We start from the raw sequence: 13,763 nt of genomic DNA, 5'->3' as shown, positions 1-13,763 counted from the left end.
GCTGACTAGGTGCGTGAGGGAAGAATCAGGGGCAGAGAGTTCCACAGGGAGAAGTGCACTTTAATATGGCACCAAAAGCAATGCCCAAAACACAGGGTACCAGGTCCGGAGCACCAACACACCTAACACAAACACGTAACACAAGAATAGAAAAAAGAACACACCCCAACTCACGCCCTGACCAAACTGACACAAAGACAGAAATAAAGGAACTAAGATCAGAACGTGACAGTTGCATCATAATTACCTTTAATTGAAAAACACATCCCAGCGTTTCCATAGCAATTGACATTTCACATTATCATGAAAGAGACTTTACTCTAGAGACGGCTTCACTACAGTACAAATGTATTCCGTACACTGTTATTATTCCCCAATGCCCCTATTCTGATATATTCCCCTTGCTTGTTGTAAACATATAGAAACTTGTAGACAAATACATAAAAAAATTAAACATTAAATTATAAAACAGGTCTCGACAATAGAGAGGGAGAGAAAGTGAGAGAAGAGAGCGATATCAGGTGTATGTGTGTGTGTGTGTGTCCGTATGTGTAAGCAAGCATGTAGGTGAGTACATGTGTGTTCATTTCCACTTCATAATGTTCAGATATTTTAAATAGTTCCCATACCTTATTTTTTTAAAAACCTGAAGTCCAAGTAGACTTTAGTACAGCCATGGAGTTATGGAGCTGTCTCGGAATAGCTGTCCATCTATAAAGAGTTTGTCAACAATGATAAAGGCACGCCTACCATCCTTCCTTTGTTGTCTTTGTACCGGATACAGTCTTTTACAACGTTCATTTATCTCCTTTGGAAATTGGTCATTGAGACTGAATTTGGTCCCTTTAAACTCCCTTCCCTGGCTTTTGATCAGCTCCTTTTGTTGGTAGTGTTCAAATTTTGCGATGATCGGTCGGGGATCCTTGGTCTTGTCACTCTGAGCGCCAAGTCTATGTTCTCGGTGGGAAAGCCACCTTGTTTACAGTCTCTATAGGAAGTTTCAAGGCGGATTGCATGAATTCTCTGATCGCGCCCTCGATTATTGGATGCGTCCTCAGGAATACCAGAAAAATATTGATTTTCACGCATGTTACGACTTTGTATGTCAAGTAGCGTCTCCTTCATCACCCTGTTTTCCCTGAGTAGACAATCCATGTTGGAATCGTGTATTTTTACCTTGGCTGTGAGTGTCTTGTTTTCTCTTTGGAGGTTGAGAATTTCACTCTGGCTGGATTTGTTTTCAAATTCTTTGTGGTTCTGTATAATCTAATCTGAGGGAAATACGTGTCTCTATGGTCTTACATTTGGCAGGAGGTTAGGAAGTACAGCTCAGTTTCCACCTTATTTTGTGGGCAGTGTGCACATCTTCTCGAGAGGCAGTTCTACCTACGGCGACCTTTCTCAATGTCTGTACATAGGTTTCCCGCCCCCTCCCAGTGTACAGTGTGACTCACATGCCAGGAATGTGGTGGGCCTGAGAACTATTAATATCAGCTTTCCTCGGTCTGCTAAGTTTCCTTCGGCTGCAGCTTAGCCTCTAGACACTACATTTATGATAAAGTATTCAAATTAACAACATTGCCCTATTTGGACTTTTCCTTTCCCCCAGATGTTTAGGCCACACCCCAAAATGTGTTATTTGTGTGTGTGTGGGCGAGGGGCAGAGAGAGATTTCCTAATCAGATCAACAGGCAGTGTTGCTGAATGCGCAGTGTGGCTTTCCAACATTACAGTAATGTGGAGTAGATGTCTTGACATTTCTCATGAGATATTTCAGTGACAGAGGAATTTTGATTAGCTTCCAATGTGGATATTAAAACAAGCCTTTGCCATGTATAACACCGCTAGAGCGAATTCAATCCCCACTTTGACAAGAGGATAGTTCTTTGGTTATGCACATTACAGACAGTTAAACACTTATCAGAAGTATTTTGTTGCCTTAAAGTAGTTAATGTTACTATGATGGAAAATGTATTTTCCCAACAACAACAAAAAACATGCTACGTGACATTCCCACTGAACCCTAAAAGGCCCTGGTTAACACACTGCTGTCAAGACTACAGCATAGGAGGACCAGGATGGACCCAAACAACAGCCCACTAAACAGGGGTCTCCAGCTACTTCACTTGATGCATACATGGGGAATTCCTCACTAGGATGGCCCGTGAAGGATGAAACATATGGAAACTACCTAGGATAGACAGTATTTCACATTTTCCTTTCTCAGAAACACAATGGTTTTATGTGTCTGGCTGTAGGAGGCTCGAATGCACAGTTTGTCCCAGTTTGTACTAGGTAGAGCTGGGTAGTTTGGCCGAGCGGTCTAAGGTGCTGGATTAAGGCCCCAGTCTCTATGGAGGGTTCATATCCCACTACTGCCATCTTTATCAAGCATTTTGCTACACTCGCATTAACATCTGCTAACCATGTGTGTGTGAGACAAATACAATTTGGTTGATTTTGAACTAGAACAAAGAAGTTACTTTAGCAACAGCGCTGTTTTACGACAGTTGCTTAACGTATTCCAGGCGGTAAGTGTCGTACATTTAGCAGAATTCCCATGGTGTCTGTATTGAAAGAGACCGCGGGGCTATATGCAACAAGAAAAATCCAAACAAATGTGGAAAAATTTTGAACAAGCTCAATTTTATATGGTATCCCAGGAGGTCTACCCCAGGGGATGGTAATAGAGGGGAGGTATGTGAGGCGACGTTGGCTCCCTCTGCTGGGGATACGGGAGCTGGACACCCTGACACATACCGCTCTAAGTGGAGGTAATTAGAGGAAAGGGCCAACCAGGCGTGGAGGCCAAATAAAAGGAGCACGGTGGCACACTTCGAGAGGAAACGGGGAGAGAGACGGACACCAGTCAAGAGAGAGAAGGAAGACAGCAAAACCTAAGTTATTTCTTTGATATATATATATTTGGGTGGGCTATTTACAGATGGACTATGTACAGCTGCAGTGATCGGTTAGCTGCTCAGATAGTTGATGTTTAAAGTTGGTGAGGGAAATAAGTCTCCACCTTCAGCAATTTTTTTTTTTTTTTTTGGCAAATGCTTTATTCCAGGTCTGGGAGGAGATCCCTCAGGAGACCATCCGCCACCTCATCAGGAGCATGCCCAGGTGTTGTAGGGAGGTCATACAGGCACGTGGAGGCCACACGCACTACTGAGCCTAATTTTTGACTTGTTTTTTAAGGACATTACATCTAAGTTGGATCAGCCTGTAGTGAGGTTTTCCACTTTAATTTTGAGTGTGACTCCAAATCCAGACTTCCATGGGTTGATAAATTTGATTTCCATTGACAAATTTTGTGTGATTTTGTTGTCAGCACATTCAACTATTTAAAGAAAAAAGTATTGAATAAGAATATTTCATTCATTCAGATCTAGGATGTGTTATTTTAGTGTTCCCTTTATGTTGTTGAGCAGTGTATAATAACACCACCCTACTCCATTATTTAAATCTATTTAGTCCTACCTCAGGCCAACAACCTGAAAGGATGGGACATCACCCTACTCCACTATTGAAATATATTTAGTCCTACCTCAGGCCAACAACCTGAAAGGATGGGACATCACCCTACTCCACTATTTAAATATATTTAGTCCTACCTCAGGCCAACAACCTGAAAGGATGGGACATCACCCTACTCCATTATTTAAATCTATTTAGTCCTACCTCAGGCCAACAACCTGAAAGGATGGGACATCACCCTACTCCATTATATAAATCTATTTAGTCCTACCTCAGGCCAACAACCTGAAAGGATGGGACATCACCCTACTCCATTATTTAAATCTATTTAGTCCTACCTCAGGCCAACAACCTGAAAGGATGGGACATCACCCTACTCCATTATTTAAATCTATTTAGTCCTACCTCAGGCCAACAACCTGAAAGGATGGGACATCACCCTACTCCACTATTGAAATATATTTAGTCCTACCTCAGGCTAACAACCTGAAAGGATGGGACATCACCCTACTCCACTATTGAAATATATTTAGTCCTACCTCAGGCCAACAACCTGAAAGGATGGGACATCACCCTACTCCACTATTTAAATATATTTAGTCCTACCTCAGGCCAACAACCTGAAAGGATGGGACATCACCCTACTCCACTATTGAAATATATTTAGTCCTAACTCAGTCCAACAACCTGAAAGGATGGGACATCACCCTACTCCACTATTGAAATATATTTAGTCCTACCTCAGGCCAACAACCTGAAAGGATGGGACATCACCCTACACCACTATTGAAATATATTTAGTCCTACCTCAGGCCAACAACCTGAAAGGATGGGACATCACTATACTCCACTATTGAAATATATTTAGTCCTACCTCAGGCCAACAACCTGAAAGGATGGGACACGACCCTACTCCACTATTGAAATATATTTAGTCCTACCTCAGGCCAACAACCTGAAAGGATGGTTCATCACCCTACTCCACTATTTAAATATATTTAGTCCTACCTCAGACCAACAACCTGAAAGGATGGGACATCACCCTACTCCACTATTGAAATATATTTAGTCTCTACCTCAGGCCAACAACTACCTCAGGCCAACAACCTGAAAGGATGGGACATTACCCTACTCCACTATTGAAATATATTTAGTCCTACCTCAGGCCAACAACCTGAAAGGATGGGACATCACCCTACTCCACTATTTAAATATATTTAGTCCTACCTCAGGCCAACAACCTGAAAGGATGGGACATCACCCTACTCCACTATTTAAATATATTTAGTCCTACCTCAGGCCAACAACCTGAAAGGATGGGACATCACCCTACTCCACTATTGAAATATATTTAGTCCTACCTCAGGCCAACAACCTGAAAGGATGGGACATCACCCTACTCCACTATTGAAATATATTTAGTCCTACCTCAGGCCAACAACCTGAAAGGATGGGACATCACCCTACTCCACTATTGAAATATATTTAGTCCTACCTCAGGCCAACAACCTGAAAGGATGGGACATCACCCTACTTCACTATTTAAATATATTTAGTCCTACCTCAGGCCAACAACCTGAAAGGATGGGACAGCACCCTACTCCACTATTTAAATATATTTAGTCCTACCTCAGGCCAACAACCTGAAAGGATGGGACATCACCCTACTCCACTATTGATTATATTTAGTCCTACCTCAGGCCAACAACCTGAAAGGATGGGACACCACCCTACTCCACTATTTAAATATATTTAGTCCTACCTCAGACCAACAACCTGAAAGGATGGGACACCACCCTACTCCACTATTTAAATCTATTTAGTCCTACCTCAGGCCAACAACCTGAAAGGATGGGACATCACCCTACTCCACTATTTAAATATATTTAGTCCTACCTCAGGCCAACAACCTGAAAGGATGGGACATCACCCTACTCAACTATTGAAATATATTTAGTCCTACCTCAGGCCAACAACCTGAAAGGATGGGACATCACCCTACTCCACTATTGAAATATATTCAGTCCTACCTCAGGCCAATAACCTGAAAGGATGGGACATCACCCTACTCCACTATTTAAATATATTTAGTCCTACCTCAGGCCAACAACCTGAAAGGATGGGACATCACCCTACTCCACTATTTAAATATATTTAGTCCTACCTCAGGCCAACAACCTGAAAGGATGGGACATCACCCTACTCCACTATTGAAATATATTTAGTCCTACCTCAGGCCAACAACCTGAAAGGATGGGACATCACCCTACTCCACTATTGAAATATATTTAGTCCTACCTCAGGCCAACAACCTGAAAGGATGGGACATCACCCTACTCCACTATTGAAATATATTTAGTCCTACCTCAGGCCAACAACCTGAAAGGATGGGAAATCACCCTACTCCACTATTGAAATATATTTAGTCCTACCTCAGGCCAACAACCTGAAAGGATGGGACATCACCCTACTCCACTATTTAAATATATTTAGTCCTACCTCAGGCCAACAACCTGAAAGGATGGGACATCACCCTACTCCACTATTTAAATATATTTAGTCCTACCTCAGGCCAACAACCTGAAAGGATGGGACATCACCCTACTCCACTATTGAAATATATTTAGTCCTACCTCAGGCCAACAACCTGAAAGGATGGGACATCACCCTACTCCACTATTGAAATATATTTAGTCCTACCTCAGGCCAACAACCTGAAAGGATGGGACATCACCCTACTCCACTATTGAAATATATTTAGTCCTACCTCAGGCCAACAACCTGAAAGGATTGGACATCACCCTACTCCACTATTTAAATATATTTAGTCCTACCTCAGGCCAACAACCTGAAAGGATGGGACATCACCCTACTCCACTATTGAAATATATTTAGTCCTACCTCAGGCCAACAACCTGAAAGGATGGGACATCACCCTACTCCACTATTGAAATATATTTAGTTCTACCTCAGGCCAACAACCTGAAAGGATGGGACATTACCCTACTCCACTATTGAAATATATTTAGTCCTACCTCAGGCCAACAACCTGAAAGGATGGGACATCACCCTACTCCACTATTTAAATATATTTAGTCCTACCTCAGGCCAACAACCTGAAAGGATGGGACATCACCCTACTCCACTATTTAAATATATTTAGTCCTACCTCAGGCCAACAACCTGAAAGGATGGGACATCACCCTACTCCACTATTGAAATATATTTAGTCCTACCTCAGGCCAACAACCTGAAAGGATGGGACATCACCCTACTCCACTATTGAAATATATTTAGTCCTACCTCAGGCCAACAACCTGAAAGGATGGGACATCACCCTACTCCACTATTGAAATATATTTAGTCCTACCTCAGGCCAACAACCTGAAAGGATGGGACATCACCCTACTTCACTATTTAAATATATTTAGTCCTACCTCAGGCCAACAACCTGAAAGGATGGGACATCACCCTACTCCACTATTTAAATATATTTAGTCCTACCTCAGGCCAACAACCTGAAAGGATGGGACATCACCCTACTCCACTATTGAAATATATTTAGTCCTACCTCAGGCCAACAACCTGAAAGGATGGTTCATCACCCTACTCCACTATTTAAATATATTTAGTCCTACCTCAGACCAACAACCTGAAAGGATGGGACATCACCCTACTCCATTATTTAAATATATTTAGTCCTACCTCAGGCCAACAACCTGAAAGGATGGGACATCACCCTACTCCACTATTTAAATATATTTAGTCCTACCTCAGGAAAACAACCTGAAAGGATGGGACATCACCCTACTCCACTATTGAAATATATTTAGTCCTACCTCAGGCCAACAACCTGAAAGGATGGGACATCACCCTACTCCACTATTGAAATATATTCAGTCCTACCTCAGGCCAATAACCTGAAAGGATGGGACATCACCCTACTCCACTATTTAAATATATTTAGTCCTACCTCAGGCCAACAACCTGAAAGGATGGGACATCACCCTACTCCACTATTGAAATATATTTAGTCCTACCTCAGGCCAACAACCTGAAAGGATGGGACATCACCCTACTCCACTATTTAAATCTGTTTAGTCCTACCTCAGGCCAACAACCTGAAAGGATGGGACATCACCCTACTCCACTATTGAAATATATTTAGTCCTACCTCAGGCCAACAACCTGAAAGGATGGGACATCACTATACTCCACTATTGAAATATATTTAGTCCTACCTCAGGCCAACAACCTGAAAGGATGGGACACGACCCTACTCCACTATTGAAATATATTTAGTCCTACCTCAGGCCAACAACCTGAAAGGATGGTTCATCACCCTACTCCACTATTTAAATATATTTAGTCCTACCTCAGACCAACAACCTGAAAGGATGGGACATCACCCTACTCCATTATTTAAATATATTTAGTCCTACCTCAGGCCAACAACCTGAAAGGATGGGACATCACCCTACTCCACTATTGAAATATATTTAGTCCTACCTCAGGCCAGGCCACAACCTGAAAGGATGGGACATCACCCTACTCCACTATTGAAATATATTTAGTCCTACCTCAGGCCAACAACCTGAAAGGATGGGACATCACCCTACTCCACTATTGAAATATATTTAGTCCTACCTCAGGCCAACAACCTGAAAGGATGGGACATCACCCTACTCCACTATTTAAATATATTTAGTCCTACCTCAGGCCAACAACCTGAAAGGATGGGACATCACCCTACTCCACTATTTAAATATATTTAGTCCTACCTCAGGCCAACAACCTGAAAGGATGGGACATCACCCTACTCCACTATTGAAATATATTTAGTCCTACCTCAGGCCAACAACCTGAAAGGATGGGACATCACCCTACTCCACTATTGAAATATATTTAGTCCTACCTCAGGCCAACAACCTGAAAGGATGGGACATCACCCTACTCCACTATTGAAATATATTTAGTCCTCAGGCCAACAACCTGAAAGGATGGGACATCACCCTACTCCACTATTGAAATATATTTAGTCCTACCTCAGGCCAACAACCTGAAAGGATGGGACATCACCCTACTCCACTATTGAAATATATTTAGTCCTACCTCAGGCCAACAACCTGAAAGGATGGGACATCACCCTACTCCACTATTTAAATATATTTAGTCCTACCTCAGGCCAACAACCTGAAAGGATGGGACATCACCCTACTCCACTATTGAAATATATTTAGTCCTACCTCAGGCCAACAACCTGAAAGGATGGGACATCACCCTACTCCACTATTTAAATCTATTTAGTCCTACCTCAGGCCAACAACCTGAAAGGATGGGACATCACCCTACTCCACTATTTAAATATATTTAGTCCTACCTCAGGCCAACAACCTGAAAGGATGGGACATCACCCTACTCCACTATTGAAATATATTTAGTCCTACCTCAGGCCAACAACCTGAAAGGATGGGACATCACCCTACTCCACTATTGAAATATATTTAGTCCTACCTCAGGCCAACAACCTGAAAGGATGGGACATCACCCTACTCCACTATTGAAATATATTTAGTCCTACCTCAGGCCAACAACCTGAAATGATGGGACATCACCCTACTCCACTATTGAAATATATTTAGTCCTACCTCAGGCCAACAACCTGAAAGGATGGGACATCACCCTACTCCACTATTGAAATATATTTAGTCCTACCTCAGGCGAACAACCTGAAAGGATGGGACATCACCCTACTCCACTATTTAAATATATTTAGTCCTACCTCAGGCCAACAACCTGAAAGGATGGGACATCACCCTACTCCACTATTTAAATATATTTAGTCCTACCTCAGGAAAACAACCTGAAAGGATGGGACATCACCCTACTCCACTATTGAAATATATTTAGTCCTACCTCAGGCCAACAACCTGAAAGGATGGGACATCACCCTACTCCACTATTTAAATATATTTAGTCCTACCTCAGGCCAACAACCTGAAAGGATGGGACATCACCCTACTCCACTATTGAAATATATTTAGTCCTACCTCAGGCCAACAACCTGAAAGGATTGGACATCACCCTACTCCACTATTTAAATATATTTAGTCCTACCTCAGGCCAACAACCTGAAAGGATGGGACATCACCCTACTCCACTATTTAAATATATTTAGTCCTACCTCAGGCGAACAACCTGAAAGGATGGGACATCACCCTACTCCACTATTGAAATATATTTAGTCCTACCTCAGGCCAACAACCTGAAAGGATGGGACATCACCCTACTCCACTATTGAAATATATTTAGTCCTACCTCAGGCCAACAACCTGAAAGGATGGGACACCACCCTACTCCATTATTTAAATATATTTAGTCCTACCTCAGGCCAACAACCTGAAAGGATGGGACACCACCACTTAACACACCCTGTAACTCTTCTGATGTCAAGTCTCACACACCTGCTACCACAACCTACATTTTCTGTGATTTACATTCCACCCCTGCAGTACAGTTGATAACATTGATAAAAATCCAATTCTACTGAAACCTATCACTTGTTGGCCTATCCCTCTGAAAATTATTTAAGACAATTTCAAAATAACATTTACATTCTATCAGTAAATATAAAAACATAAAAGCAATAAGCACCATGAAAGTTTGACAAATTGAAAATGTATCTCAATATGTAATACCCCTGTCTGTTAGATTTATGTACTCTTGTTTGTATATTTCTGTTTTTGAATTTGTTTCCATAATAATAATAAAAATATATATTTTAAAAGTTTCGAATGAGGTATGAAGTACCCGCAGAAGGCCACATGGATGGGCAAGAGAGCTCTAAACCCATACTGTTTTTTGTTGTTGCCTTAAACCCTAAACCTACGTATTACCTATTTTAACCCTAACCCCTAACCCTAGGTGTAACTTATTTGATCCTTAACCCTAACCCCTAATACTAGGGTAGGGTTGCCTAGAAGACTTTTAGAAACTATTTTAGTAATAATATTATCTTAGTAAATACCATTGTAGTTGGGTTGGCGCCCCCCCTTGGGTTGTGCCGTGGCGGAGATCTTTGTGGGCTATACTCGGCCTTGTCTCAGGATGGTAAGTTGGTGGTTGAAGATATCCCTCTAGTGGTGTGGGGGCTGTGCTTTGGCAAAGTGGGTGGGGTTATATCCTTCCTGTTTGGCACTGTCCGGGGGTGTCCTCGGATGGGGCCACAGTGTCTCCTGACTCCTCCTGTCTCAGCCTTCAGTATTTATGCTGCAGTAGTTTATGTGTCGGGGGGGCTAGGGTCAGTTTGTTATATGTGGAGTACTTCTCCTGTCCTATCCGGTGTCCTGTGCGAATTTAAGTATGCCCTCTCTAATTCTCTCTTTCTCTCTTTCTTTCTCTCTCTCGGAGGACCTGAGCCCTAGGACCATGCCTCAGGACTACCTGACATCATGACTCATTGCTGTCCCCAGTCAACCTGGCTGTGCTGCTGCTCCAGATTCAACTGTTCTGCCTGTGATTATTATTATTTGACCATGCTGGTCATTTATGAACATTTGAACATCTTGGCCATGTTCTGTTATAATCTCTACCCGGCACAGCCAGAAGAGGACTGGCCACCCCACATAGCCTGGTTTCTTCCTAGGTTTTGGCCTTTCTAGGGAGTTTTTCCTAGCCACCGTGCTTCTACACCTGCATTGCTTGCTGTTTGGGGTTTTAGGCTGGGTTTCTGTACAGCTCTTTGAGATATCAGCTGATGTACGAAGGGCTAATATAATATAATTTAGATTATATATATTTTTTAAATCAAACCTAAATAAGCATTTTGTTTTTTATTATTAGTTATTTTATGAAATGTATTATTGCAAGGCAGAACACTTGATAAACAAGCCACATTTGACGTTTTATTTTTCAGATGTGGTTTGAACTGGGTGTGACCTAGTAACCTCTGTGTGAAAGTCCAGCAACTGGGATAAGTGGGGCAGACTAATCTCAGGAATTCATAGGTTTTAGACTAATATCAGGATTTCATATGAAAAATAGTCTTTCTCAGCTGCCTATTCAATATTTTTATGTGAAGTAATAATTTGTAATTGCTAAATATTTCCAATAGATGGCAGCATAAGACCATTAAGCATCAGTTATAGGCTGTAGTAGCAATATGATTGACATAAAATACCAAGGACTATATGTCCCATGATTTTCTAAAATGGTAACTCATTACTTTATATATCTTGTATTAGGCTTGTGTTACTTTTGGGAGTGCAAAAATAATAACTATAGCAAGTATTGAACCCCAGCCAAATAATCTCTAGCCAGGTGCATTAACTTCAACACAACATGCCTTATATATTAGCTATAACAGTTCAATAAAGGTTAGGTAAATATGACAGGATGAGCACACATCCTCGGAATAGAAAAGACAAGCATGCAGCTTCCACAACCTGCCAATAAATTACATCACGCAATTATTGCGGTTAACAAATTGACCTCAGTTTGATCAAATTGATCAAAAGGTAAATAAGGCAGAGAGAAACCAGTCTGAACCTGAGGCTCCACGGAATACCAGAGCAGGTGCGTGACGACATTGTTGTTGTTGAAGTTGTTGACATCTGTGGAGCTGTCATTCCTGATCAAAAGCCAAACTTCAGGAAAATGTGGACATCGTTCATTGTTTGGGAAGAGTCAAGGATCAAGACGAGTCCGAGGACAACCATCATCCAGTTCACCAACAGATCTACACAGGATCTTCTCTGGAGGTGAGGAAAGAACTGTGAGTTCCTCATCAAGCGAAAATGTAAGTTCACTGAGGATCTGTAGACAGTCAGAACCTGTGGCCGCTGCAGTTTGAAATGCAGGGAAAACAGCATTCTTTGTCGTTGCAAGAGTGATCATTGATGGGAAAGGAATGTGACCAAATCAGAACATTTGAGAGAGATCCAGTCTAACTCAAACAGAACTTGTAGGCCTAAATACTGCCTAATTGCCAGGTGAAAAGCAGCCTTTTATTGTAAAGAATTTACAAAAACACTTTGAATGAGAAAGGCTGACCTGGACTGGAAAAACTAAACACTAACTATGGGTGAATATTTGCTTATTGTAAGGCATACACAAGCATGCATACAAAAGCATGAAAAACATTTTCCAACCAAACAGAGGCATCACGAAAGTCAGAAATAGCGATAAAATAAATCGCTTACCTTTGAAGATCTTCAGCTTTTTGTAATCCCAAAGGTCTCAGTTACACAATGAATGGTTGTTTAGTTCAATAAAGTCCTTCTTTATATCCCAAAAATGTATATTTATTTGGCGCGTTTGATTCAGAAATATACCGGTTCCAACTCGCCCAACATGCCTACAAAGGATCTAATAAGTTACCTGTAGACTTGGTCCAAACATTTCAAACAACGTTTCTAATCCAACCTCAGGTACCCTAAAATGTAAATCATCGATAAAATTTAAGACTGAATAAACTGTTTACTGGAGAAAAACAACACAGAGCGCACCTTCATTCACGCTCACGAAAAGACTGGAGGCCACCTGAGTGACACTTAGAAAGAGTAAGACTACTTCTTCATTTAAAAAAAAAACAACAACATAGAACAATTTCTAAAGGCTGTTAACCTCTAGTGGAACCCATAGGAACTGCAATCTGGGTCCTAATAATTTGGCTTCCCCATAGAAAAGCATTGGAAAATCCAATGACCTCAAAACATTTTTTTCCTGTTGTTACACGTGGTCTGCTACTGCGAGGATGATCAGCTGTCCGTCCTGTCTCCCTGTAGCACTGTCTTAGGTGTCTCACAGTACGGACATTGTAATTTATTGCCCTGGCAACATCTGCAGTCCTCATGCCTCCTTGCAGCATGCCTAAGGCATGTTCACACAGATGAGTAGGGACCCTGGGCATATTTCTTTTGGTGTTTTTCAGAGTCAGTAGAAAGGCCTCATTAGTGTCCTAAGTTTTCATAACTGTGACCTTAATTGTCTACCATCTGTAAGCTGTTAGTGTCTTATCGACCGTTGCACAGGTGCATGTTCATTAATTGTTTATGGGTCATTGAACAAGCATGGGAAAACAGAATTTAAACCTTTACAATGAAGATCTGTGAAGTTATTTGGATTTTTACAAATTATCTTTGAAAGACAGGGTCCTGAAAAAGGGCTATTTATTTTCTTTCTTTTTTTTGCTGAGTTTATATGTAATAATGTCCAACTAGTATTGGACTTGATAGACTACAATGAGCACATTATGGAAGATATCTTTATTTTATTTGTTGACC

This window comes from Oncorhynchus tshawytscha, linkage group LG13 (assembly GCF_018296145.1).
Source record: "Oncorhynchus tshawytscha isolate Ot180627B linkage group LG13, Otsh_v2.0, whole genome shotgun sequence".
NCBI classification, from domain to species: Eukaryota; Metazoa; Chordata; class Actinopteri; order Salmoniformes; family Salmonidae; genus Oncorhynchus; species Oncorhynchus tshawytscha.
Note: the sequence above shows the minus strand (reverse complement) of the source record.